The sequence below is a fragment of the Pseudophryne corroboree genome, chromosome 3 (genome assembly GCF_028390025.1).
Source record: "Pseudophryne corroboree isolate aPseCor3 chromosome 3, aPseCor3.hap2, whole genome shotgun sequence".
Classification (NCBI taxonomy): domain Eukaryota; kingdom Metazoa; phylum Chordata; class Amphibia; order Anura; family Myobatrachidae; genus Pseudophryne; species Pseudophryne corroboree.
Genome location: NC_086446.1, coordinates 121,025,315 through 121,052,705, shown reverse-complemented (window position 1 = coordinate 121,052,705; position 27,391 = coordinate 121,025,315). Strand labels below are relative to the sequence as shown.

The following is a 27,391-nucleotide window of genomic DNA, read 5'->3' as shown; positions in this document are numbered from 1 at the left end:
ACTGTGGCTGTATCTGCATACGAAATGCTACATTGCAGTGTATTCCTGGAAATCACTGTAATGTAGCATTTGGTATGCATATACAGCCGTAGTCGCACACAGAATATAGGCATGCTGCATATTATTTTAATCAGCAGAAGCTGCTTGTGCATCCTAGCCACATAGTAATGCAAATATTATAATGCATTTTCAGAAACAAAAGGCGCCCGACGTTAGCAGAGCTGCCAGCTGACTCATGCCAGGCAACTCCTGCAGAACAAGCGGCGGTGCTAGGGGGCACCAGCCAAAATCTTGCCTAGGGCATCATATTGGTTAGGGCCGGCTCTGACTGGGAGTGTATTTTAGCTTAGCAGAAGTGAGAAAAAATGTATCACAGAGCGGCTACAAAGTTTTTTTGTGCAGTTTCAGAGTAGCTCAAAACCTACTCAGCTCTTACGATCACTTCAGACTATTCAGCTCCTGTTTTGACATCACAAATCCGTCCAGCGTTCGCCCAGCCACGCCTGCGTTTTTCCTGGCACGCCTGCGTTTTTCCGAACACTCCCTGGAAACGGTCAGTTGACACCCAGAAACGCCCACTTCATGTCAATCACTCTGCGGCCACCAGTGCGACTGAAATGCTTCGCTAGAACCTGTGCAAAACTACATCGTTCGTTGTGCCCGTATGACGCGCGTGCGCATTGCGCCGCATGCGCAGAACTGCAGATTTTTAGCCTGATTGCTGCGCTGCGAACAAATGCAGCTAGCGATCAACTCGGAATGACCACCAATACCTCATAATGACAATGTGAAAAAGTTTTTTTTTTAGATTTCTGCAAATGTATTAAAAATAAAAAACTAAGAATTCACATTTACATAAGTATTCACAGCCTTTGCGCAATACTTTGTTGATGCACCTTTGACAGCAATTACAGCCTCAAGTCTTTTTGAATATGATGCCACAAGCTTGGCACACCTATATTTGGCCAGTTTTGCCCATTCCTCTTTGCAGTACCTCTCAAGCTCCATCAGGTTGGGTGGGAAGCGTCGGTGCACAGCCATTTTTTTAGATCTCGCCAGAGATGTTCAATCGGATTCAAGTCTGGGCTCAAGGCTGGGCCACTCAAGGACACTCACAGAGTTGTCTTGAAGTCACTTCTTTGATATCTTGGCTGTGTGCTTTGGGTCATTGTCCTGCTCAGGGCCTGATTAAGGCTTGTAGGGGCCCCAGGACAACTAAGTTGTGGGGGGCCCCACCAATAAAATTGTCCATTGCAGCGTATTACATCATGTTCGTGACGCTGCTTTCAGATGCTGAATAGAAACATAAACTTAGGCTGGGTACACACTGGAGTGATGGGGTTTCGTTCCGACATAGGAACGAATCCCCGTCAGCCCAGAACACCTGTACACACTGGGGCGATGTTAATGAAGGATGGAACGACCATGTTCCGTCCTTCATTAACATAACACCGGACGCTAGCGATGGACGCTTGGTTTGATGTACAGCATCCGAGTTGTACGCTCGCAAGCTGCTTTTAGCAGCTTGGCACACGCTAAGGTGCCGCCTACTGGGAGTGAATCTTAGCTTATCAAAATTGCGAACGAAAGATTAGCAGAATTGCGAATAGACACTTCTTAGCAGTTTCTGAGTAGCTCCAGACTTACTCGGCATCTGCGATCAGTTCAGTGAGTTCCGTTCCTGGTTTGACGTCACAAACACACCCAGCGTTCGCCCAGACACTCCTCCGTTTCTCCAGCCACTCCCGCGTTTTTCCCAGAAACGGTAGCATTTTTTCGCACACACCCATAAAACGGCCAGTTTCCTCCCAGAAACACCCACTTCCTGTCAATCACATTACGATCACCAGAACGAAGAAAAAACCTCGTAATGCTGTGAGTAAAATACCTAACTGCATATCAAATTTACTTGGCGCAGTCGCACTGCGGACATTGCGCATGCGCATTAGCGACTTATCGCTCCGCTGCGAGAAAAAAATAACGAGCGAACAACTCGGAATGACCCCCCAAGTGTCTGTCGCATGCGACCATGGGAGCGCGCAGTCCTGGGAACACACTGCGCAATGTAAGCGATATATCGCATCATAACGCCATTTTGGTGCAATATCGCTCCAGTGTGTACCCAGCTTTAATAATAAAACCACTAGAAAGATACTTATTTAAGGCATTTGAAGCAACAATACAATATAGGAAAAACATGTGGAAAATAAGAGGAAGGAGACAGTGAGAAGAACAGAGGAAGGAAGTCAGGGAGAAGAACAGAAGGAGCCAGGAGGGAAAAAAAGAGATACAATAGGGAGTTTAGGGGAAGAAAAGGGTGAGATGGTGGGGAGCAGGGGCGTCGGAATGGGGGGGGGGGGGGGGGGGCAAGGGGGCAGCTCGCCCCCCGCAAAGTTGAGAGAGGCGCCTATTACCCATAGCAGAGGAGCGGCAGTCAGGTGAAACACCGCGGCCAGCTGCCGCACTTTACAGCTGATGTGCAGTACCAGCCTCCTCTGCTTCTTGCTTGCACGGCATCATACTGGGTATCAGACTGACTTCAGCCCTGGCCCCTGTGTGACACACGAGGCTGAAGTCAGTCTGATATACAGTGTGATGCCGTGCAACGAAGAAGCAGAGTGAGCTGGTGCTGCACATCTCAGGTGGTCCCGAACTCCTCCACTGCCACCTCCTCCTCCCCTACAGTGGCTCCGCCCCCAACCACAGTGGCTCCACTCCCACCTCTTCCCAGTGGGTCTGCCAGTGGAAACTCCTCTGCAGCCATGGAGGATGTAGTGGGAGAAGGGACACCAAGCCTGACCCGGACTGCTCTGCCCCTGCCCATGTCGGCTCACAGTGGCAGTGCCGCGATTCGCGGGAATTTTGGGGGCGGAGCCTAATACTGTGAAATGCCAGCCCCCATAAGAGACCTGATCTGTACTGTAGTCAGGTAATGTCCATCTCTCTCTCTCTCCCCCTCCCTTTCTCCCTGACACTATCTCTCTCTGGGCTCTCCCTGACACTATCTCTCTCTCTGGGCTCTCCCTGACACTATCTCTCTCTGGGCTCTCCCTGACACTGACACTATCTCTCTCTCCCCCCCCCCTCCCTTTCTCCCTGACACTATCTCTCTCTGGGCCATTCTTGCCTACTGTCCCGGAATGGCCGGGAGGCTCCCGAAAATCGGGTGACCCTCCCGGCCCCACTGAAGAGCAGACAAGTCTCCCGGTTTTTCAAGTACCCCCCTGCCCGGCCACCCACTTTGAGAGTAAAGTGGGCGGTCCGGACAGTAGATGACGCGATTCTTGTTGAATCGCGTCATCATAGTCACGCCCCCTGCTGTAAAATGACGGTTATCGTGGCATTACAGAGCGGGGGGCGTGGTTTAAACGTGTACCGCTGTAACCCCGCCTTCATTCCGCCTCCTCCCCGCCCCGTTCCGCCTCCTCCCCGCCCCCTCCTCTCGACATTGCCCAGCCCAGCCCCTCCACTGAGCCGTCCTGGCAGCTCTCTCCCGGAGAGAGCTGCCAGAAAGTAGGTAAGTATGCTCTGGGCTCTCCCTGTCACTATCTCTCTCTGGGCTCTCCCTGACACTATGGGGTACATTTACTAAGCAGTGATAAGAGCGGAGAAGTGAGCCAGTGGAGAAGTTGCCCATGGCAACCAATCAGCACTGGAGTAACATCTATAATTTGCATACTATAAAATGATACAGAGCTGCTGATTGGTTGATGGGGAAATATCTCCACTGGCTCACTTCTCCGCTCTTATCACTGCTTAGTAAATGTACCCCTAACTCTCTCTGGGCTCTCCCTAACACTATCTCTGTCTGGGCTCTCCCTCACACTATCTCTCTCTGGGCGGGATGTAGTAATGCTTACTGGCACAGTTTTCCCCATTTAACGCAGAGGCTATTTAACGTAGAGAGATATGTACTAAACCTCGGTAACTGAGATGCCCTTCTTACCGTACTGCTGGGCAGAGCCGGATTAAGGGGGGGGCTCTGGGGATAAGTACCCTGGGCTCCCCATCTGAAAGGGCCCCCTGCCGCACGCCACAGATCGATCTCTATTACCGATCAGCGGCGTGGTGCTGTGCTCCCCACTGACACTCAGCCGTTACTCAGCTGCCGGCGATACGCTGCACCAACCCCTACCTAGCAACCAATAAGAACACATCCCGGCTAGTCCCGGCGCCCGCACATGACATGAAGACGTCACGCCGTGCGCTCTCTCCTTCTGCACAGCACCGTGCGCTGCCGCTCTCTCTTCTTGTACTCACCGTGCGCTGCTGTTCTCTCCTGGTACACACTCACTCCTCCTGTATTGCGCAGTGGCAGTGTGCTGAAACTCTCTCTCCTGTACCTGCGCTCTCCTCCTATACCCGCGTCCTGTACCCTCTTCTCCTGTAACTGCCTCCTGTACCCTCTCCTGTAACCACCTCCTGTAACCGCGTCCTGTACCCTCTCCTCCTGTAACTGCCTCCTGTACCCGCGTCCTGTACCCTCTTCTCCTGTAACTGCCTCCTGTACCCTCTCCTGTAACCACCTCCTGTAACCGCGTCCTGTACCCTCTCCTCCTGTAACTGCCTCCTGTACCCGCGTCCTGTACCCTCTTCTCCTGTAACTGCCTCCTGTACCCTCTCCTGTAACCACCTCCTGTAACCGCGTCCTGTACCCTCTCCTCCTGTAACTGCCTCCTGTACCCGCGTCCTGTACCCTCTTCTCCTGTAACTGCCTCCTGTACCCTCTCCTGTAACCACCTCCTGTAACCGCGTCCTGTACCCTCTCCTCCTGTAACTGCCTCCTGTACCCGCGTCCTGTACCCTCTCCTCCTGTAACTGCCTCCTGTACCCGCGTCCTGTACCCTCTCCTCCTGTAACTGCCTCCTGTACCCTCTCCTCCTGTAACTGCCTCCTGTACCCTCTCCTCCTGTACCCGCGTCCTGTACCCTCTCCTCCTGTACCCGCGTCCTGTACCCTCTCCTCCTGTAACTGCCTCCTGTACCTGAATCCTGTACCCTCTCCTCCTGTACCCGCGTCTTGTACCCTCTCCTCCTGTACCTGCGTCCTGTACCCTCTCCTCCTGTAACTGCCTCCTGTACCCTCTCCTCCTTTAACCGCCTCCTGTACCTACATCCTGTACCCTCTCCTCCTGTAACTGCCTACTGTACCCGCGTCCTGTACCCTCTCCTCCTGTACCCGCGTCCTGTACCCTCTCCTCCTGTAACCACCTCCTGTACCCTCTCCTCCTGTAATTCCTCCAGTACCTTCATCCTGTACCCGTGTCCTGTACCCTCTCCTCCTGTAACTGCTTCCAGTACCCGCGTCCTGTACTCTCTCCTCCTGTAACTGCCTCCAGTACCCGCGTCCTGTACCCTCTCCTCCTGTAACTGCCTCCTGTACCCGCGTCCTGTACCCTCTCCTCCTGTAACTGCCTCCTGTACCTGCGTTCTGTACCCTCTCCTCCTGTAACCGCATCCTGTACCCTCTCCTCCTGTACCCGCCTCCTGTTCCCTCTCCTCCTGTACCTGCGTCCGGTACCCATGTCCTGTACCCTCTCCTCCTGTAACCGCCTCCTGTACCCTCGCGTCCTGTACCTACGTCCTGTACCCTCTCCTCCTGTAACTGCCTCCTGTACCCTCGCCTCCTGTACCCTCTCCTCCTGTAACTGCCTCCTGTACCCTCTCCTCCTGTACCCGTGTCCTGTACCCACTCCTCCTGTACCTGCGTCATGTACCCTCTCCTCCTGTACCCACATTCTGTACCCCCTTGTCCTGTACCCTCTCTTCCTGTAAACGCCTCCTGTACCCGCACCACAGAGTCGGCCTTAGGCATAGGCAAACTAGGCAAATGCCTAGGGCATTTGATATGCTTAGGGGTACCAGCAGCTTCTGCTGATTAAAATGATATGCGGCATGCCTATATTCTGTGTGTGACTCCGGCTGTATCTGCATACGAAATGCTACGTTGCAGTGTATTCCTGGAAATCACTGTAATGTAGCATTTCGTATGCAGATATAGCCGCAGTCAAACACAGAATATAGGCATGTTGCATATCATTTTAATCAGCAGCAGCTGCTTGTGCACCCTAGCCACATAGTAATGCAGATAAGTAGCATTTTCATAAACAAAGGCGCCCGACGTTAGCAGAGCTGCCAGCTGACTCATGCCAGGCATCTCCTGCAGAACAAGTGGCGGTGCTAGGGGGCACCAGCCATAATCTTGCCTAGGGCATCATATTGGTTAGGGCCGGCTCTGCCGCACCCTGTACCCTCTCATGCTGTAACTGCATCCTGTACCCTCTCCTCCTGTACCTTGTCCTCCTGTACCCGCCGTGCTCTGTGTCCTCCTGTACCCACCGTTTATCAGGAATGTTAAGAGGCACAAGCACTCCTTCCGGTCTTAGGACGCCAGTCAGTGGAGCAAATCTGTAATGTATTATATGTGATACCAGGGGGTAGGATGGACTCTTGAGCTAGGGAATCCTACTTTGTTTGCACACAGCGCAGATGTGCAGGATCACTGGCAACACCAGCCTGGCCACTCCATCTCCACTGTTGCCACTGCTGCCACCATCACACCGTGGGGTTCGGCCTGCCTCCCCCTGCTGTCACCGCACTGCGCCCAGCTGCATTGCCCGGCTACCTCTCACCTAGGTAGCCGGGCAGTGCTGCAGCTCCTCCCCGCTCCCTTCCCATGTGATGGGAGAGGTGACGTCTCTCCTAGCCTGCCCCCATCCCACCCACAATGCCCTCACTGCGAAGAGTGCAGCGTAGAGCAGGAAGAAGAGAGGCATGCCGGGTCGTTGCAGGTGAGTCAGTCTCTCTCTCTCTTCCCCCCGCCTGCCATAATGTGTAAAAGGGGGACTGTCTGCCATAATGTGTAAAAAAGGGGGACTCTGTTGCTGTAATGTGTAAAAAGAAGACTCTGCGTAATGTGTATAAAGGGGGACTCTGCTGCTGCTATGTGTAAAGGGGGTACTCTGCCTGCCTAATGTGTTAAAAAGGGGTACTCTGCTTGCCTAATGTGTAAATAAGGGGTTTCTGCCTGTCATAATGTAAAAAGGGGACTCTGCTGCTGTAATGTGTAAAAGGGAGCTCTACCTGCCTAATGTGTAAAAGGGGGACTCTACCTGCGTAATGTATAAAAGGGGGCTCTGCCTGTCCTATTGTGTAAAAGAGGACTGTGCCTGCCATAATGAGTAAAAGGGAGCTCTGTGGCTACGCCCCTTTCTCATGAAGCCACGTCCTTATATTACACACTGGCCCTGTTTTGTATATGGGGGGGCTCCGATGCTGTTTCGTAAACACAGCACTAAAATGTCTAGTTACGGCACAGATATATGTATACAGGGTACAGTATATGTATATGATTTTAATTTTATACCTTAGGGCCCCCCTGTCTTTAGTATCCCGGGCCCCCCAAAGCCTTAATCCAGCTCTGCTGCTGGGTGGCTGAGCTGGGCAGGGAGATAACCACCAGCAGCAAGAGCAGCATGTCGGAGAACAGCAGCCGAGGGTGCGGGCTGTACATACCCGAGGCAGCTGGATATACAGTACAACAGTGCTGAGAGCCTCTGGAGCCCACACCCTCGGAGCTGTAGTACTCCGGCAGAGGACACTCATCCCCCGAACCCTGCGTCGCGAAAGTGGAAACTGCAGCCACTTTTGCCGGCATGGTGCTGCTGCTGGCTGTCTTCCCGCCCTGGCTCGGCCACTCAGCAGTACGGTGAGAAGGGCATATCAGTGCCCGAGGTATAGTACATCTCTCTGCGTTAAATAGCCTCTGCACTAAATGGGAAAAACCGTGGCGGTAAGCATTAGTACATCCCGCTCTCCCTGACACTGTCTCTCTGTCCCCTCCACACTCTCTCTCTCTTTGACAATGGGGGTGATTCAGATCTGATCGTAGATGTGCTAAATTTAGCACATCTGTGATCAGTAACTCAGACATGCGGGGGGACGCCCAGCACAGGGTTAGTCCGCTTTGCATGTCTGGCTCTGCCCTCCCCTCCACCGCGTATGGAAGCATTGCACGGCTGCGATGCCTTCGAACCCAGCGAGTAGTCCCCTGTCTGCGCAGCTAGTGCACAGCCTAGCTGTGCTGGCACGCGGCTACCCACTGCGTCCCGGGGCGCATCAGCTGCATGTGACGTCACGCAGCTGCCGTGGCCCACCCCCACAACGGTCCGGACACACCTGCGTTGTCCGGACCGTGCCCTACCAACGGCGTTCTAACATTGGTACACCCCCTCTCACCCCGCAACCGCCACTGCCTGTCAATCAGGCAGAGGCAGTTGCAGCCCTGAGATACTTTCGAGGCACACTCCCCAAAGGGCTGAAGACTGCGATCGCTGCCTCTGCAGCGATCCAGTCTGAATTAGTCGCTCTGTCTCCCACATACTCTTTCTGACACTGTATCTCTCTCCCTGGCACACTCTCTCTCTCTGTTACACTGTCTCTCCCTCTCTCCCTAATGCTGTGTAAATATCTCTACCTGGTACTGTCTCACTGTCCCTTACACTCTCATCTTTCTCTCCCTCTTCCTCTCTTCCTGACACTATCTCCCTCCCTCCGTCTCTCCCCTCTCTCTCTCTCTCACTTTTCCTCTCTCTCTCCATCTCCATCTTTCTCTCTCCGACACTATTTCTCTCCCTCCCTCTCCCTGACACTGTCTCTCTGTCCCCTCCCCACACTCTCTCTCTCTTTGACACTGTCTCCCCCACTGTCTTCCTGACACTGTCTCTCTCTCTCTGTGACACTCATCTTTCTCTCCCTCTTTCTCTCTCCTTGACACTCTCTCTCTCTCTCTCTCTGTGTGTGTGAAACTGTCTCTCCCTCTCTCCCTGAAGCTGTGTAACATAGAAACATAGAATTTGTCGGCAGATAAGAACCACTTGGCCCATCTAGTCTGCCCTTTTTTTTTTATATAATTTTTTATCTCTAACCTTATTTGATCCTTATTTCTTTGTAAGGATATCCTTATGTCTATCCCATGCATGTTTAAATTGCTCTACTGTCTTAGCCTCTACCACCTCTGATGGGAGGCTATTCCACTTGTCCACTACCCTTTCTGTGAAATAATTTTTCCGCAAATTTCCCCTGAACCTCCCCCCCTCCAGTCTCAGTGCATGTCCTCGTGTCCTTTTGCTTCTCTTCATTTGGAGAATGTTTCCCTCCTGGACTTTGTTAAAACCCTTGATATATTTGAAAGTTTCTATCATGTCCCCCCTTTCCCTTCTCTGCTCCAAACTATACATATTGAGATTTCTTAGTCTTTCTGGGTATGTTTTGTGATGTAGGCCATGCACCATTTTAGTTGCCCTCCTTTGTACAGTTTCTAATGTATTAATATCCTATTGAAGATATGGCCTCCAGAACTGAATACAGTATTCTAGATGAGGCCGTACCAATGACCTATACAGTGGCATTATTACTTCTTTCTTTCTGCTGCTGATTCCTCTCCCAATGCAGCCAAGCATCTGACTAGCCTTCCTCATTGCCTTGTTACATTGCTTACCTGCCTTTAAGTCATCTGAAATAGTGACTCCTAGATCCCTTTCCTCCTAAGTAGTTTCCAGTATAGTGCCATTAATACTGTATTTAGTTTTAGGATTTTTGAGACCCAAGTGCATGATTTTGCATTTTTTGGCATTAAACTGTAATTGCCAGACTCTTGATCATTCCTCTAGTCTACCTATATCCTCCATCATTTGTTTTACCCCACCTGGTGTGTCTACCCTGTTGCATACCTTTGTGTCATCTGCAAAAAGGCATACTTTCCCTTTAATGCCATTTGCAATGTCACCAATAAAGATATTAAAAAGCACTGGTCCAAGTACAGATCCCTGGGGTACTCCACTGGTAACATTTCCCTCCTGTGAATGCACTCCATTTACCACAACTCTCTGTTTTCTATCCTTCAACCAAGATCTTATCCATTCAATAATCCTAATATCCAATCCCAAACTTTCAAGTTTATTTAGCAATCTGCGATGTGGAACTGTGTCAAAAGCCTTACTAAAGTCTAGATAAGCTATATCCATGGCTCCACCTTTATCCATCACTTTAGTCACACAATCAAAAAAGTCAATAAAATTTGTTTGACATGATCTCCCCCCAGTGAATCCATGCTGTTTGGGATCCAGTAAATTGCCGGATTTGAGATAATCTACAACTCTTTCTTTTAAGAGTGTTTCCATCAATTTCCCTACTACTGATGTAAGACTCACTGGTCTGTAGTTGTTTGCCTCTTCCTTGCTTCCACTTTTGTGCAGTGGGACTACGTTTGCTCTTTTCCAGTCCCCTGGAATTACTCCTGTAGCTAATGACTGGTTGAATAATTCTGTCAATGGTGTACATATATCTCCCTGGCACTGTCTCTCTGTCCCTGACACTGTCTCTTTCTCTTCCCCTGACACTGTATGTCTATCTCTCCCTCTCACTCCCTAACACTGTCTCTCTCCCTGACACTACCTCTCTCTTGACACTGTTTCTCCCTCTCTTTCACTCTCTCCCTCTCATTCTCTTTCCCTGACACTCTCATCTCTTTCTCCCTGACACCCTCTTGCTCACTTCTCTCTTTCACTCATTCTGTCTTTTCCATAAAACCCTCTCTCCCTCTCTCTCTTTCTCTTTCTCTCTCCCCCTGATATCCGCTTTTTCTGTCTCACTCTCTCCTGCTACCCCTAAGGGGCATTATAATAACAACAGCGTGGGGCAGGGAGGCCCTTTCAAAAAAAATTCTATGGGAACAACAAAGTTCTAGTTACGCCCCTGCCTCACATCGTCCAGCATCAGCCGCCTCGTCACTGCCTATCCTCCCCTCCTCCCGCCTACCTCCAAATTTTTGCCGGACCACTGCCTATGGCCTGGGAGCCCATCATAGCTCCTGCAGAACCACTGCCTGGCCGGAGAGACAATTCAGCCTCCTCCCAGAGACCTCCAGGTAACTGCTCTTCTGGGCACATCACATTCTGCTGCTGATGATATTCCTCTGTCTATCTTTCTCCATCTCTCTCTCTGTCTCTCTCCATGAATCTCTCTATGTCACTTTCCATGTCTCTTTCTCTCACCATGGCCAAAATTTACTAAGAATTCGAGTTTGTCCGATTTGTGTTTTTTTTTCTAAGTCCCAATCCGGTAATTCACTAAGCACCAATCTCGGCAATGTTTGGACTATTCGTAATGGTTTGATTAGCAAAGTTCAGAAATACGAATGAATAGACCATCGGTCAAATGCGGCTGTTATTTCATACAATACGGGAATTCACTATTCATTCGTATTTGGGTGTTAGTCTCTGAGTGGTCAAATGCGGTCATATTTTTATGCGATTCGTTAAAAAAATTTGCAAAAAAATAGACCTGCTTTTTTCAGCGGTGTTTACATGTGCTGACACTTATAAATCATTCACACCTGACTTATCATGCCTATAAAAGGGACACAAACTTTTCTCATCCAAAATAATTTATTGCCTTATGTTTGCTGGATTAAATTTGGACTTTTAAAAGTCAATACACATTTTTCAACATATATCCATTATTACACACATTAGTGTTAAAAGTTAAAATCTTTTTTATTTTGTGGGTTGTGCCTCAGGTTTTTAAATATGATTACTCATTTTTTACACACACAAACATGCCACAACAATAATGTCATTCATTTTGGTTATGAAAAATTATAAATGTACACAAACATATTAGGACACTTTTACACAACTCTATTGTGTTTTTCTTGTAAAGTCGTCTACAGAAGAAATGTAAACCAGTTTTAATTCACATTGTAAGTTGCATTGGTCATGGATGATTATGCCTGGCTGCCGATTATTGTGTGTGCAGGATCTGAGATTGATTGGAATCTAGAAAGAGTAATGATTAGAAAAAAATCAAGTGGTCTGGTTAGTTTCTGCTAAAGACATTCTTGCTGGCTGCCAATTATTGTGTGTGCAGGATCTGAGATTGATTGGAATCTAGAAAGAGTAATGATTAGAAAAAATCAAGTGGTCTGGTTAGTTCCTGCTAAAGACATTCTTGCTGGCTGCCAATTATTGTGTGTGCAGGATCTGAGATTGATTGGAATCTAGAAAGAGTAATGATTAGAAAAAAAATCAAGTGGTCTGGTTACTTCCTGCTAACATCTATGTGTATCACAAACATTTCCCTCCTCCAAAAAATTGCAAAAATGGTACAGAATAAATGTGCATACGAATTTCCTGTTGCTGTTTGTACCACTTCTAATTAATGATGTTGTTCAAATTGTCAAGGAGCTAAGTGTTATATCTTTTTTAACAAACATACACTTACAAAGTATTTTTATTTACTTCTCTGAAATAAAAAATGTGAGTTTTCAATGTTAATTGATTTTGGTTGGCTGCTTGTCCTGCCCTTTGCCTTTACCACTGTCATGTTGGCGTGCTCTGGTGGAGCGTCTTGGTGGTGATGACATTGGCGTGATATTTGGAGTAGTCGTACCAGAACTGCTGCTTGTTTGCTGATGTTGCGGAGGGATGCTGTTACCAGGACTAGAAGCAGAAATAAAAATAAAAAACATTAGCTAGCCATATGTTTGATCAATTCTAACAAATCACTACACATGGAACACATGTCATTGACTGTTGCTTCCAGATATCCTGCATAGCAACATCATCACTCATAACTTAAATACATACATATGCCTGTTTGTGGCAAATGGGTCTGGTTACTACATTGTGAAAGCAAACACATTAGTTTTCTTGTAGATCACACATACTCCACCATAAAAACACTTTGAAATCCATAATGTGTTACCTTATATTTGTATTTAAACAAACAAAGTAATGTTTTTATATGTATTTGGCCATGTTAGCTCAAACACACATGTGTTACATTGTAAAATTACCGTACTATTTTCACAAAATAAACATGAGTTTCTGTTGCAGCATCTTACACACAATGTGCTACTGTATGGCTGAAGTGGACATACATATATTTACAGGATGTGGACAAGGCCATTTTGCTCGGATTCCATTTCATCTTTTACTGACTTCGGTAAGTATATCATATTTTGATGTGTTTGGACTTAATGCGTTTAAGTAAAAGTTTGATTAATATATTTTTTTTAAAATTTTTACAGTTTGATACTCACAATCAAGCTGAGGGGAGTGTGGGTCACGTCTTGGAGGTGTGTCCAAAATTTGGAGTGTGGGGCCCGAACATACTGTCGATAATCTTCGTGGCGGGGTAGCCTGCTGTGGTTGGCCCTGGACATCAGACCTTGCTTTCATTGCTACCCCATTTTTTTTTTTGCCTGTTGTGTTACTGAAGTCCAACTTCTGCTGCTCCAGACTTCTTTTGATGGACCTAGTATTGAAAGTGAAACGTTGTTATGGCCATTCCTTTACAAACATACCCTATACTACAATGGACACTTTACCTGCTTCCGCCGCGTCAACATCATCAAATGTAATGGGAGTTACTGTCGGACAACCAGTACTGCTTTTTTCCAACACTGTAAAACCAAAATAAGAAATCATGTAATCATGCTATTGTGGATACATCCACCCATTATGCTTATAAACATTCATTAAATAAAAAGCGTGTTTTGCATTTTTTAAAAACATAAGGACCGTAAACCAAGAAACCACTACATAAAACAATAAAGATTGTCCAATAGCCATATGCACTATGGAAAGTGCAACACAGGAAAACATGTACAGGACACAGACATAGGACACAAGTTAAAATACAGTCAATAACAACCAAAAGCACACACATCTTCATTTGGTAATGAAAGGTCAAATATTACATATGCAATATAGAAATTGCTCTGTGATGTGGCACTCCAAACACACATTACCACTATATGAGGCAACCAAAAATACAACACCAAAAAATAAAATAAAAAATAAAACAGTGTTGTGTCTGGGTACAAATACAGCCTCAAACTCAACAAACAAATAGTGTTTTTTTGTCAAAAAAGAAAACATTCAGTAATAATGACATTACACATGTAAGTGGTTTTAAAACCACTTTCCACTACTCCAGCCTCTAACATGACAACCACAGTTTTAACAACATTGCACATGGATAACATAAATCTCAAACCTAGTCAAAATGTAAACTTTCAAAATGTGCAAAAGGAATACGTTATTGCAGGACAATTCTATGACACACCAAGTCCAAACTACACATGGAAAATATAGTAAAAAAAAAAAACATGACATACAATAAAGTAAGATGTTACATTGGCTTTTGTATAAAACATTACCAAAAACAAGGTATTTGCTGACACACACTTGAAGATGGGAGTAATATGCAACATCACATGACACACATTAGAATTAATAAAAAAAAAAACCCATAGAATGTAAATGCAAATACACATGCTCACCATTCTTCCTGGGCCTATCTGAATCCTGGACATGGGTTGCAGAGACTACTTCAGGAGGTATTACACTCCGCATGAGCTCCTCATACTCCAGATATCTTGCAATATAGGGCTGGCCACCACCGGCTTTTCAAGCCGACTTCGCCTCCTTGGCCATTTTGGACTTGACACGTTGCTTTATGTCATAGTACCGTTTGCGGCACGTGTCCTCCGTCCGCTTGACCACCCCCTCACTATTGACAGCAGCAACAACTTTCGCACACAACACCATCTTCTTCCGTGTTGGCACCTTGGCGGACTCAGGGCCAAATAGCTGCCGCTGATACTTCATCAGCTCCCGCACCAATGCCACATTTTCTGCATAAGTAAACTTGACATTCCGCCCAGTCTTAGTAGTGGTGCGTGGCTGCGGAGCACTCTGACTGTCACTATCACTGTCACTTGAGGCTGCTGCAGCAACCTCACCCACCTCCTCCACCTCACTAACCTCACTCACACTCACCTCCTCCACCTGACCGACCTCCTCCCCCTCACTCACACCCTCCACCTCACCCACATAATTGTGTGTCTAAACACTTAACACAGAAAAATAAAAAGACAAACAACACACTCCTCAACTACCACTGCACAAATCACACACACACACACACACACACACACACACACACACACACACAAACAGTGACAAGGGACTATAAAAAAAAAAACTTGGATCGAAAATGAGACAAAACCACAAAAAACAAGACTACAAGAATGACAAGACTACTTTCAAACACAATACTTCACTCAGAAATCGCCCAAAAAACTCCTCACCAAACCAACTACTCACCAACCTCCACAGCACAACTTCCCTCCACACCACTAACTAAACCCACGAGGTGCGGACGGTTTGGGGCGTATTTATATGGTTGCGCACAGACACTCCTACCATCTGAAATACAACCAATCACGAACGGGGAGGAAAAATGAAACTAAAAGTGAAAATGCGACCGCAGGAAAAAAATAACCCTGCCGCGTTTAACTTAGAAAAAAAACACCAAAAAAAACAAAAACACGTACGCAAACAACAATGACGGCCGCAAATGGGCCAAAAAAACCGACTGGCATCGACATCGGAAAACACGAAGAGCATAAAGTCGACTGCTTCGTAACTTGGCGTATATAGTTTCAAAAAGTTGCATGAAAATGTACCCGATACAAGACGAGTTTAAACACTACACAATCCGACACAAACACGAATATTAGTAAATATTGGCCCATGTCTTTCTCTCTCTAGCTCTCTCTCCATTTTTGTTATGAGGTACTGTATAACACAGAGGGGGCGACATTTCGCGATTTAGGGGCGCCAAACGGAAACTATATCTTGCCCCCCCCACCTAAAAACATTCTGACGCCCCTGGTGGGGAGACAGGGGCAAATGAGGGGTACACAGAGGGGGAAGAACAGGGAGCAATAGGAGGAAGATGGGAGCTAAGAGGCCACCCACAACAGCTGCTGTGACTGTCACATAAAAAAAGTTGCGGCGGTGCCTTGTACCCCATGTGGTGTCAGACTTGGTTTTGTCTGTGTCCCCGGAGGGGGCGCTAGTGGGTCAGTGGAGGTGGATGGGAGAAAACGAGGAGGCTGGATTATGTTTCTGCGCATGAGCGCAATGATATTTATTAGACAGATGGTTCACAAAACGGCAGCAGAAAATAACAGTAGGAAATGCAAATGTCAATTGTACAGCGTGGCAGCTGAAAGTCTATGGTAACAGAATGAATGGTGACTGATGAAATGATAACCGGTAGTGATGATAACAGATGAGTGATAACTTGGCAGAGAATATTCTGGTATGGGAACCAGAGCAGATTAAAACATGGAACCTGAAGAGATGGTGTTGTATGGCAAACCTGGTAGCAGAGGCAGGAGTCTGACTATGTCCACAGTGCAGGTGATGAGGCACAGGCAGCATGCAAGCTGTATCACAGGTGGAGAGATGGAACACACCTGGAGTCAGTCTCTACTGCTAGGCTGAAGCACACAGAGATGGTGGTGAGTGTGAAGCCTGTAGATGGAAGCAGGTATTGCTGAGGCTTGTAGTTCCACGGAGCTGTGAGAAGTAACCAGGAGTACAGAGTCTTAGGTAGATAGCCAGGAACACGGAACAGCAGGTAGGTATCCAGGTACACGGAGGAAACAGGAACCAGATCCTTACACATGAGTCGCAGGAGTGACACAAAGTTCAGGATGCCTGCAGACTGATCCTGCAGCTTCATATATACCCCTTGTTACACAGTCATTGGTGGAGTGAGGAAAAGTGGGTGCGGCCAAGCACCGGATTGGCCGCCGTATGCTGACTGCTGGAGGCTGTCATGGCGGCGCCCATGCCGCGGCCTAGCGGGAACGCGGCGTGCTACACGCCCGCTATCACAGGAGCGCTCCCAGGCCCAGGATGGCGTCTGATGGCAGAGACGCGGATGACAGATGAACGCAGGGACCCAGGACGGAGTCCGCAGCGGCGGACAGATGTCACCGTGGTGAGTCGATTCCTGACAGTACCCCCTCCTTTAAGGGTGGGCACCGAACACCCACGTGGCTTGGAAGGATGAGTGTTATGGAAGACACGGACCAACCTTGGAGCATGGACATCCAACGAATTTACCCAACTTCTCTCCTCTGGGCCATAACCGGACCAATCGACAAGATATTGAAGACGTCCATACCGGCAACGGGAATCCAGAATCTTGCCAATCTCGAACTCCACGCCCCGCTGAGTTCGAACTTTGGGACCAACTGGAAGAGCTCTTTGGAAACGATTCAGGACTAAAGGTCTGAGGAGAGAAACATGAAAAGCATTAGGTATTCGCAGAGAAGGTGGTAACTTCAGCTTGTAGGCCACAGGGTTGATGACTCTTTCGACAGGAAAGGGACCAATGAAACGTGGTGCAAATTTCATGGACGGGACCCTAAGACGGAGGTTCCGGGTAGACAGCCAAACCTTGTCCCCAGGTTTCAGGCTAGGAACTGCACGTCTTTTGCGATCAGCAAAGTATTTATACCGGCTGGAGGCCTTTTTGAGAGAAGTGTGAATCTTCCTCCAGATTGAAGAAAACTGACTCAGGGCAGTAGTGGCAGCAGGAACATCCATGTGAGGGAGTTCTTGGAAATCTGGAACACGAGGATGTTGCCCATACACTGCAAAGAATGGAGTTGTCTCAGTAGCAGTGTGGTAGCGGAAGTTGTGGACAAACTCGGCCCATGGGAGCAGATCAAACCAGTCATCCTGAGAAGATGAAACATACAACCTTAAAAATGTCTCTAGTTCTTGATTTACCCTCTCTGTCTGCCCATTCGTCTGAGGGTGGTAAGATGACGAGAACTTCAGTTTAACCTGCATGGCAGAACAGAGAGCCCTCCAAAACCTCGCTACAAACTGTACACCTCGGTCGGATATTATTTCTGAGGGTAGACCATGTAAGCGGAAAATCTCCCGTAGGAAGATTTGGGCAAGTTTTGGGGCAGAAGGGAGACCCTGGAGAGGAACAAAATGGGCCATCTTGGTAAATCTGTCCACTACAACCCAGATGGTATTGTATCCTTGAGAAGGAGGAAGGTCGGAGATAAAGTCCATGGACAGGTGTGACCAAGGGCGACTAGGAACAGACAATGGTTGTAACTGACCTGCTGGAGACTGACGAGGAGTCTTGTGCTGCACACACTTAGGACAGGATGCCACGAAATCCTTGATGTCAGCTTTCATCTTTGGCCACCAGTATGTCTCAGAGAGGAACTTGAAGGTTTTCAGAACACCGGGATGACCAGTGAACTTGGATTGATGGGCCCAAGACAGCAACTTGGGGCGGAGTTCTGGGGAAACAAAAGTCTTACCAGGAGGAGGAGCTGGGGAGACTTGAGATGCAGCAAATACCACTGGACTCAGGATGGAATGTGGAACTGAGTCAGACGTTTCCTCTACGGATTCCATAGATCGGGATAAGGCGTCAGCTTTAACATTCTGCGAACCTGGGCGGAAATGAAGCTTAAAGTTAAAACGTGAGAAAAACATAGCCCACCTGGACTGGCGAGGATTAAGGCACTGGGCTGCCTTTAAATATAGCAGATTTTTATGATCCGTGTAGATGTTGAACGGATGTTTGGCCCCTTCCAGGAGATACCTCCATTCCTCGAGGGCCAGCTTAATCGCCAGTAGTTCTTGATCTCCAACGGAATAGTTAGCTTCTGCAGGGAGGAATTTACGAGAATAAAATCCACAGGGGTGGATTTTCCCATCAGTTCCCTTCTGGGAGAGAACAGCTCCAACTCCAACTGTAGAGGCATCCACCTCCAACTCGAACGGTCTGTTTACATCTGGCTGGGACAGAACTGGAGCAGACATAAAGGCCAGCTTGATTTTCTGGAAGGCCGCTAAAGCCTCTTCTGACCAGTTGGAATGGTCTGCCCCTTTCCGAGTTAAGTTGGTAATAGGAGCGATGAGAGTGGAGAATCCCCGAATAAATTTCCTATAGTAGTTGGCAAATCCCAGGAACCGCTGAATAGACTTGAGAGAATTTGGAATGGACCAATTGGCAATGGCTTCCAACTTTGTCGGGTCCATCTGGAGATCCGATCCGGAAATTATATATCCCAGGAAGGGTATAGAGGAAACTTCAAAGGTACACTTGGATAGTTTACCGTAGAGCCGGTTCTCACGAAGACGTCGGAGGACTTCACGGACTTGTAGACGATGAGAGGGAAGATCTTGGGAGAAGATGAGGATATCATCCAGATAAACAACGAAGTATTTATACAGAACGTCACGGAAGATTTCGTTCACAAAGTGTTGGAACACTGCTGGGGCATTACTCAACCCGAATGGCATTACCAGGTACTCGTAATGACCATCTCGAGTGTTAAAAGCTGTCTTCCATTCGTCACCACTCCGGATTCTGATGAGGTTGTAGGCACCGCGGAGATCTAGCTTGGTGAAGATGCGGGCTCCTTTAACTCTGTCAAATAATTCGGTAATGAGTGGTAATGGATAACTATTTTTAATGGTAATGTCATTGAGACCCCGGTAGTCAATGCATGGACGCAGTCCTCCATCCTTCTTTTTAACAAAGAAGAAGCCTGCACCAGCGGGTGATGATGAAGGACGAATGAATCCCTTCTGTAAATTCTCCCTGATGTAGTCGCTCATCGCTTCAGTTTCGGGAACAGATAACGGGTAGGTACGCCCCCTAGGTGGCTTCTTGCCAGGAAGGAGATCGATGGGACAATCCCATTCTCTATGGGGCGGCAGGACATCCGCGGCTTTTTCACTGAAGACATCAGAGAAATCTTGATAAGCCGCAGGAAGACTTGACTGGGTTTTTACTTCAGTAGACTTGATTGGACAAACTTGGGCTAAACAGGACTGATGGCAATGTGAACCCCATGAAGAAAGTTGTAACGTTGACCAGTCAAACTGTGGATTGTGTAGCTGGAGCCAGGGCATGCCCAAAACGATCTCCTGGGTGGCTTGAGGAATGACTAAGAACTTTATTAATTCTGAGTGTAGGAACCCAACTCCCAAAACCACTGGTGCAGTTTGGTGAGAAATATTCCCCTTGGAGATTCGGCTACCATCCACTGCGGTAATGTAGACTGGGTAAGAAAGTTCACATACAGGCAAGCAAAATTTATTTACCGCAGCTTGGGTGATGAAATTTCCTGCGGCTCCACAGTCCACTAATGCTGATGCAGACTGAAGCCCAACTGAAGTCTCTAAAGTCACAGGAAGGATAAGGTCTTGATTAGAAGGAGCTTGTCTAGAAGATCCCAACTTGACTCCTCCTTTACAAGTCAGGATCTGGCGTTTCCCGAACGCACTGTGCAGGAATTAATCTGGTGACCTGCAGCCGCACAATAAAGACATAGTCTCTCACGAAGTCTTCTTGACCGCTCCTCAGGAGTTAGGCGGGACCTATTTATTTGCATAGGCTCATCAGAAGGTGGAGACTGGAACTGTACGGAAGGTATCATCCTTGATCTGCGTGGCTCACTCCGAGCACGTTCATTGTTGCGTTCGCGGATGCGAGAGTCCAACTTGATGCACAAGGAAATTAAATCGGACAATTGTACAGGAAGATCGCGGGTTGCCAGTTCGTCCTTGATCCGATCAGAGAGTCCATGCCAGAAAGCTGCTACCAGGGCTTGATTGTTCCACTGAATCTCTGCGGCCAACGTCTGGAACTGGATGACATATTGTCCCATACTACGGGTACCTTGACGAAGTTGGATTAGGTCGGCAGAAGCTGATGTTGCACGACCAGGCTCGTCAAAGATCCGTCTGAAGGTTGATACGAATTCTGCATAGTTGTTAATCAGAGGGTCGGCACGTTCCCACAGAGGAGACACCCAACTCAAAGCAGATCCAGAAAGTAGAGAGATGATGTAGGCAACCTTGGATCTTGACGTGGGGAAATTATGTGACAACAATTCAAACTGGATTTCACATTGGTTGAGAAACCCACGACATAACTTTGGGCTGCCATCATACTTGCTTGGCACGGGCAGGTGCAGACGTGACACTGGAGCTGATGCAGCCGGCATAGAAGGACTCACAGTACTGGCAGGTGCTGGAGTAACAGGAACTGTAGAAGTGTGTACACTAGGCAGGGATTGCTGTAGTGTATCTATCCGGGAGGACATCCCTTGCAGGAACTGGAACATCTGCTGCTGCGCAGCCTCTTGACCATCCAAACGGGAGACCAGATTTTGCAAGGCCTCTGACCCCACACTCCGTCCACCATCCGAGTCCATCGATCCTGAACTTACTGTCAGACTTGGTTTTGTCTGTGTCCCCGGAGGGGGCGCTAGTGGGTCAGTGGAGGTGGATGGGAGAAAACGAGGAGGCTGGATTATGTTTCTGCGCATGAGCGCAATGATATTTATTAGACAGATGGTTCACAAAACGGCAGCAGAAAATAACAGTAGGAAATGCAAATGTCAATTGTACAGCGTGGCAGCTGAAAGTCTATGGTAACAGAATGAATGGTGACTGATGAAATGATAACCGGTAGTGATGATAACAGATGAGTGATAACTTGGCAGAGAATATTCTGGTATGGGAACCAGAGCAGATTAAAACATGGAACCTGAAGAGATGGTGTTGTATGGCAAACCTGGTAGCAGAGGCAGGAGTCTGACAATGTCCACAGTGCAGGTGATGAGGCACTGGCAGCAAGCAAGCTGTATCACAGGTGGAGAGATGGAACACACCTGGAGTCAGTCTCTACTGCTAGGCTGAAGCACACAAAGATGGTGGTGAGTGTGAAGCCTGTAGATGGAAGCAGGTATTGCTGAGGCTTGTAGTTCCACGGAGCTGTGAGAAGTAACCAGGAGTACAGAGTCTTAGGTAGATAGCCAGGAACACGGAACAGCAGGTAGGTATCCAGGTACACGGAGGAAAAAGGAACCAGATCCTTACACATGAGTCGCAGGAGTGACACAAAGTTCAGGATGCCTGCAGACTGATCCTGCAGCTTCATATATACCCCTTGTTACACAGTCATTGGTGGAGTGAGGAAAAGTGGGTGCGGCCAAGCACCGGATTGGCCGCCGTATGCTGACTGCTGGAGGCTGTCATGGCGGCGCCCATGCCGCGGCCTAGCGGGAACGCGGCGTGCTACACGCCCGCTATCACAGGAGCGCTCCCAGGCCCAGGATGGCGTCTGATGGCAGAGACGCGGATGACAGATGAACGCAGGGACCCAGGACGGAGTCCGCAGCGGCGGACAGATGTCACCGTGGTGAGTCGATTCCTGACATGTGGTATGTTTGCTCAGGCGAACAAAGAGAGCTGTGAGGAATGAGAAAAAACATGAAAAGATGTGTGAAACATAGGAGGCGACAGGAAGGACATGGGTAATAAAGGGAAGATGGGAAGAGAGGGAATGAAAAAAGCCCAAAATACGTACATACATACACAAAATTTGCATGACTAGCACTAAGGCAGTAGATAACCTGCAGTTCAGCGCAAAACAGTGGCAACTATCAGTTTAGTACAAGAGGAAGCATCGTTCTCACAGGCAGAGGTGTGTGGAGGGCTGGGAGTCTGCAAGTGATAGAATGATTAGAGAGGCTGGAGGAGTAGGGATGGAGGGATGTAGAGAGGGATGGAGGGAGGGAGAGAGAGAGAGAGAGAGAGAGAGAGAGAGAGAGAGAAAGAGAGTTAGGAGGGATGTTATACAGGTGTAAGACAGGAATCAACTACAGAGACTCAGCGAGAGACAGCACAATGCAGTAAGTGCAGGGAGAGACAGCAGCACACAAGGAAAGCTGCAGAACAGGTGGGACAGAAAGCAACTTGCTAATTTTTTTAGAGGGGGCATGTCCACACCTCCTGGGATTGGCCACGCACCCTCTCGGAGGCCGCATTACTTTGAAAGCCCATCAGTATAGGGGTGGTTTCCTTCTGCCACCCACTCCTGATTTTACACACTTACAGTGATGGCGGCAGCAGAGTGTGCTACTAATGACTGGCAGCAATCAATTCTTCTGTGGAAAGGAAAAAAACTACGCGCTTGGGTGAGAAACACTGCACTGTGATTGTCAGCAGCCTCCTGATATAGGGAATTGCCAATCCCTAACATAAACCACAAACCAACAAATTAACAGGTGGCGCTTGACAATCAAATGAAATTAAAAAAACATTTATTTAAATACAATAAATAAGGTTACAACACACTCCCGGGAGAATAAAATAATATGACAATTCGCAATAATAAAAATGTGCACTATGGTAAGGCTTCTTATTCAATTCCTCAGGTAACCAATTATAATTAGTAAACTTAAATGCACACAAATAAATAGCTGCGCCTAGAGGATTTTAGCTATCTATGGTACACTTTTGGTGCAAGTAAATTAAAATATGAAATGAATATATAATTGATTGATTAATGTGATTTCATAACATGAGTCACTCACGCCTTGGTATACCAGAAGGTGCTGTATACGTCACAAATCCATTGCAGTAGATAGTTAGTTGTAAGAATGCATAGGTGAATTACCTCCGCTGGGCAGGAGCCTGTTCTGTCCTTGCTCCCTGGTGGCGTCCCGCTATGCTGTCAGTGACACACACCAGAGCCTCAGCGGGTAAGATGATGCTGCACCGTGCAGTGTGCCTCAACAAGCTGTGCAGGTAAATTACACTGCCTCCGGTACCTCCGTACTTTGCAGACAGGAGGCTGTTAGGGCTGATATTCCGGAGTACGCCGGTCTGCGCCGGGCTGCAGGGAAACGGCACCCGTGATTACCACTTCCCCAGATGGCGTGGTTGGCCGTAGCAACTGTGATGGGGAATGTAGTGCAGATGCAGGTGCTCCCGATGGTGGTGCTGTAGAGGTGGATTGCTCTGCACGGACAATGCTATGGTGCAGCGGCTGATGGGAGTGTGAATCCTTGCAAGTAGAACCTGTGACACAGGATTCACACTCCCATCAGCCGCTGCACCATAGCATTGTCCGTGCAGAGCAATCCACCTCTACAGCACCACCATCGGGAGCACCTGCATCTGCACTACATTCCCCATCACAGTTGCTACGGCCAACCACGCCATCTGGGGAAGTGGTAATCACGGGTGCCGTTTCCCTGCAGCCCGGCGCAGACCGGCGTACTCCGGAATATCAGCCCTAACAGCCTCCTGTCTGCAAAGTACGGAGGTACCGGAGGCAGTGTAATTTACCTGCACAGCTTGTTGAGGCACACTGCACGGTGCAGCATCATCTTACCCGCTGAGGCTCTGGTGTGTGTCACTGACAGCATAGCGGGACGCCACCAGGGAGCAAGGACAGAACAGGCTCCTGCCCAGCGGAGGTAATTCACCTATGCATTCTTACAACTAACTATCTACTGCAATGGATTTGTGACGTATACAGCACCTTCTGGTATACCAAGGCGTGAGTGACTCATGTTATGAAATCACATTAATCAATCAATTATATATTCATTTCATATTTTAATTTACTTGCACCAAAAGTGTACCATAGATAGCTAAAATCCTCTAGGCGCAGCTATTTATTTGTGTGCATTTAAGTTTACTAATTATAATTGGTTACCTGAGGAATTGAATAAGAAGCCTTACCATAGTGCACATTTTTATTATTGCGAATTGTCATATTATTTTATTCTCCCGGGAGTGTGTTGTAACCTTATTTATTGTATTTAAATAAATGTTTTTTTAATTTCATTTGATTGTCAAGCGCCACCTGTTAATTTGTTGGTTTGTAATCAATTCTTCTGTGTTTACTAGCTCTACTTCCAGGTGTATGGGTTATGGGAGCAGGGCCGTCTTTTCGTATGGGCTCAATGGGCTCTTGCCCAAGGGCCCCAGGAGTATAAGGGCCCTAGTCTGATAGCTGAGGGTCCCCTCTTTCCAGGGGTACCAGATTTTTTAAAATCGGCCCTAGGGAACCAGAGATATCCGACTTCAAAGCAGTGGTCCCCATCCAAGCCTGTTAATTGCTCTTCCCAGCCAGATATCTCGGGCTCTGTATAACTTAGAGTTTTTCTGAGGGTACATTTGAAAAGCTGGGGCTCTTCACTTTCGGTGGACACTGGCAGCTTGTCTCTACTATACCCAGAACCAGAGATATCAGCTTTCAAGCAGCTGGTCCCTGCTCAAGCTCCACACGCCTAATATGCAGTTTTATATATTTGTTGGTGGATTGCACTGGCTCCTGAACTCTAGTATCCAAGTCTCCAGTTCCTCCTGACAGGTGTCCCCAGTACCTCCTGACAGGTGTCCCTAGTACCTCCTGATAGGTGGGACACTAATTTTTATCCCATTCAAAGCTAAGAAATCTTTTTCCAGGAACTTGAGATATCTGCAGTCAAGCAAGCTGCCCCCACCATAAAATTATGAAAATTAAGCCCACTCCACTATCAACCCCTCCCTTATGTATTAAACACCCCATAGCACCCTGGAAGTCATGTATCGGGGCCCCTTCATTCAGCCCAATGCCCCCTTCTACAGATTAGTGATCTCCCTCCCGCCCCATCTGTGCAGTAAAGGAGTAATTAGCAGAAATTACTGCTCCATGTCCTACATGCTGAGCAGAAGATAGTACACCCCCTACCGCCTGCGGGACATCAAAACTGCCGCTAATAGCACCCCCACCCATGGAGGATGGGTAGGGGCCCCAGTGTATTGCTGTGCCCAGGGGCCCACACTGCTGCTAAGACGGCCCTGTATGGGAGGGGAAAGCCTATGTGATGATGTGATGCTTCCGGGAGCCGGCCAGGGAGGGTGCAGAGCAGGTTGGGTCGGGAGAGTGTATGCTGCATGTGTGGGGGCCCCTGGATGACCGCTCCATCCGCCCCACCTATAATCCGGCCCTGGTCCAGCTGAAAGATCAACCGTCGCCCCAGTCTGAGGTCAAGAGTGCTCTGGAGCAGGTTTTCATCCAGAATGTCTCTGTACATTGCTGCATTCATCTTTCCCTCTATCCTGACTAGTCTCCCAGATCCTGTCACTGAAAAACATGCCCACAGCATGATGCTGCCACCACCATGCTTCACTGTAGGGATGGTATTGGCCTGGTGATGAGCGGTGTCTGGTTTCCTCCAAACATGACGCCTGGCATTCACGACAAATAGTTCAATCTTTGTCTCATAAGACCACATAATTTTGTTTCTCATGAACTGAGAGTCCTTCAGGTGCATTTTGGCAAACTCCAGGCAGGCTGCCATGTGTTTCTTACTAAGGAGTGGCTTCCATCTGGCCACTCTACCATACAGGTCTGATTGGTGGATTGCCGCAGAGATGGTTTTCCTTAAGGAAGGTTCTCCTTTCTCCACAGAGGAATGCTGTAGCTCTGACAGAGTGACCATTGGGCTCTTGGTCACCTCCCTGAATAAGACCCTTCTCCCCTGATCGCTCAGTTTACACAGCCAGCCAGCTCTAGGAAGAGTCCTAGTGGTTCCTTCCATTTACGGATGATGGAGGCCACTGTGCTCATTGGGACCTTCAAATCAGCAGATATTTTTCTGTCACCTTCCCCAGATTTGTGCCTCAAGAAAATCCTGTCTCGAAGGTCTACAGACAATTCCTTTGACTTCATGCTTGGTTTGTGCTCAGACATGCACTGACAAGTGTGGGACCTTATATAGACAATCATGTCCAAACAACTGAATTTACAACAGGTAGACTCCAATTAAGCTGTAGGATCATCTGAAGGATGATCAGTGGAAACAGGATGCACCTGAGCTCAATTGAGCTTCATGGCAAAGGCTGTGAATACTTATGTATATTTGATTTCTTAGTTGTTTTTTTTAAATAAATGTGCAAAAATCTAAAAAAACTTTATTCACGTTGTCATTATGGGGTATTGGGGGTTATTCTGACCCATTTGCTCGCTGCTTTTTGTCGCAGCCGAGCAGGGCTGCGATCGCCTCTGCCTGATTGACAGGCAGAGGCGATCGCTGGGCGCGAGGGGGCGGAACAGCGGCGTTTGGGTGCCGTTTCGTGGGAGCGGTCCGGCCAACGCAGGCGTGGCCGGACCGAACGGGGGGCAGGCCGCAGCGGCTGCGTGACCTCACACGCAGCCGCTACGAGCCGGGGAGCGATGAGTAGCTCCCGGCCAGCACGCTAAAGCTGCACTGGCCGGGAGCTACTCTTGAAGTGCAACGGCATCGCCGCTGTGCGATGCCTTTGCACTTCTGCGGGGGGGCCGGCACTGACATGTGAGGCAGATTAGTCATGTGCTGGGCGTCCCCCCACATGTCAGTGTGATTGATCGTAGCTGTGCTAAATTTAGCACAGCTACGATCAACTCGGAATGACCCCCATTGTGTGTAGAATTTTGATTGAAAAAATGAATTTATTCCATTTTGGAATAAGGCTGTAACATAACAAAATGTGGAAAAAGTGAAGCGCTGTGAATACTTTTCGGATGCACTGTATGTACTAATGGCAATTGGAGAATTAGCAAAATTCTCATCCAAGCCCTTAATATTGCATTTTTTAGTAAGCATATGGCATTTCCCATACTTGTAAGGAAATGCGACCTGCTTCAGATTTACCAAG

The 27,391-nt window shown here is 48.1% G+C and overlaps 2 long non-coding RNA genes across 2 annotated transcripts; one reads left to right on the top strand and one right to left on the bottom strand.

Annotated features, from left to right (window-relative positions):
- Positions 1-2,743: 2,743 nt before the first annotated feature.
- Positions 2,744-13,174, top strand: LOC135057527 (uncharacterized). The gene is made up of 3 exons (XR_010244180.1): positions 2,744-2,929; positions 12,896-13,004; positions 13,090-13,174. It is a non-coding gene; the product is annotated as an uncharacterized LOC135057527 (long non-coding RNA).
- On the bottom strand, positions 11,478-13,465 carry LOC135057528 (uncharacterized). Its single transcript, XR_010244181.1, has 3 exons — positions 13,390-13,465; positions 13,102-13,316; positions 11,478-12,499 (listed from the first exon to the last, which is right to left on the bottom strand). It is a non-coding gene; the product is annotated as an uncharacterized LOC135057528 (long non-coding RNA).
- Positions 13,466-27,391: the final 13,926 nt, after the last annotated feature.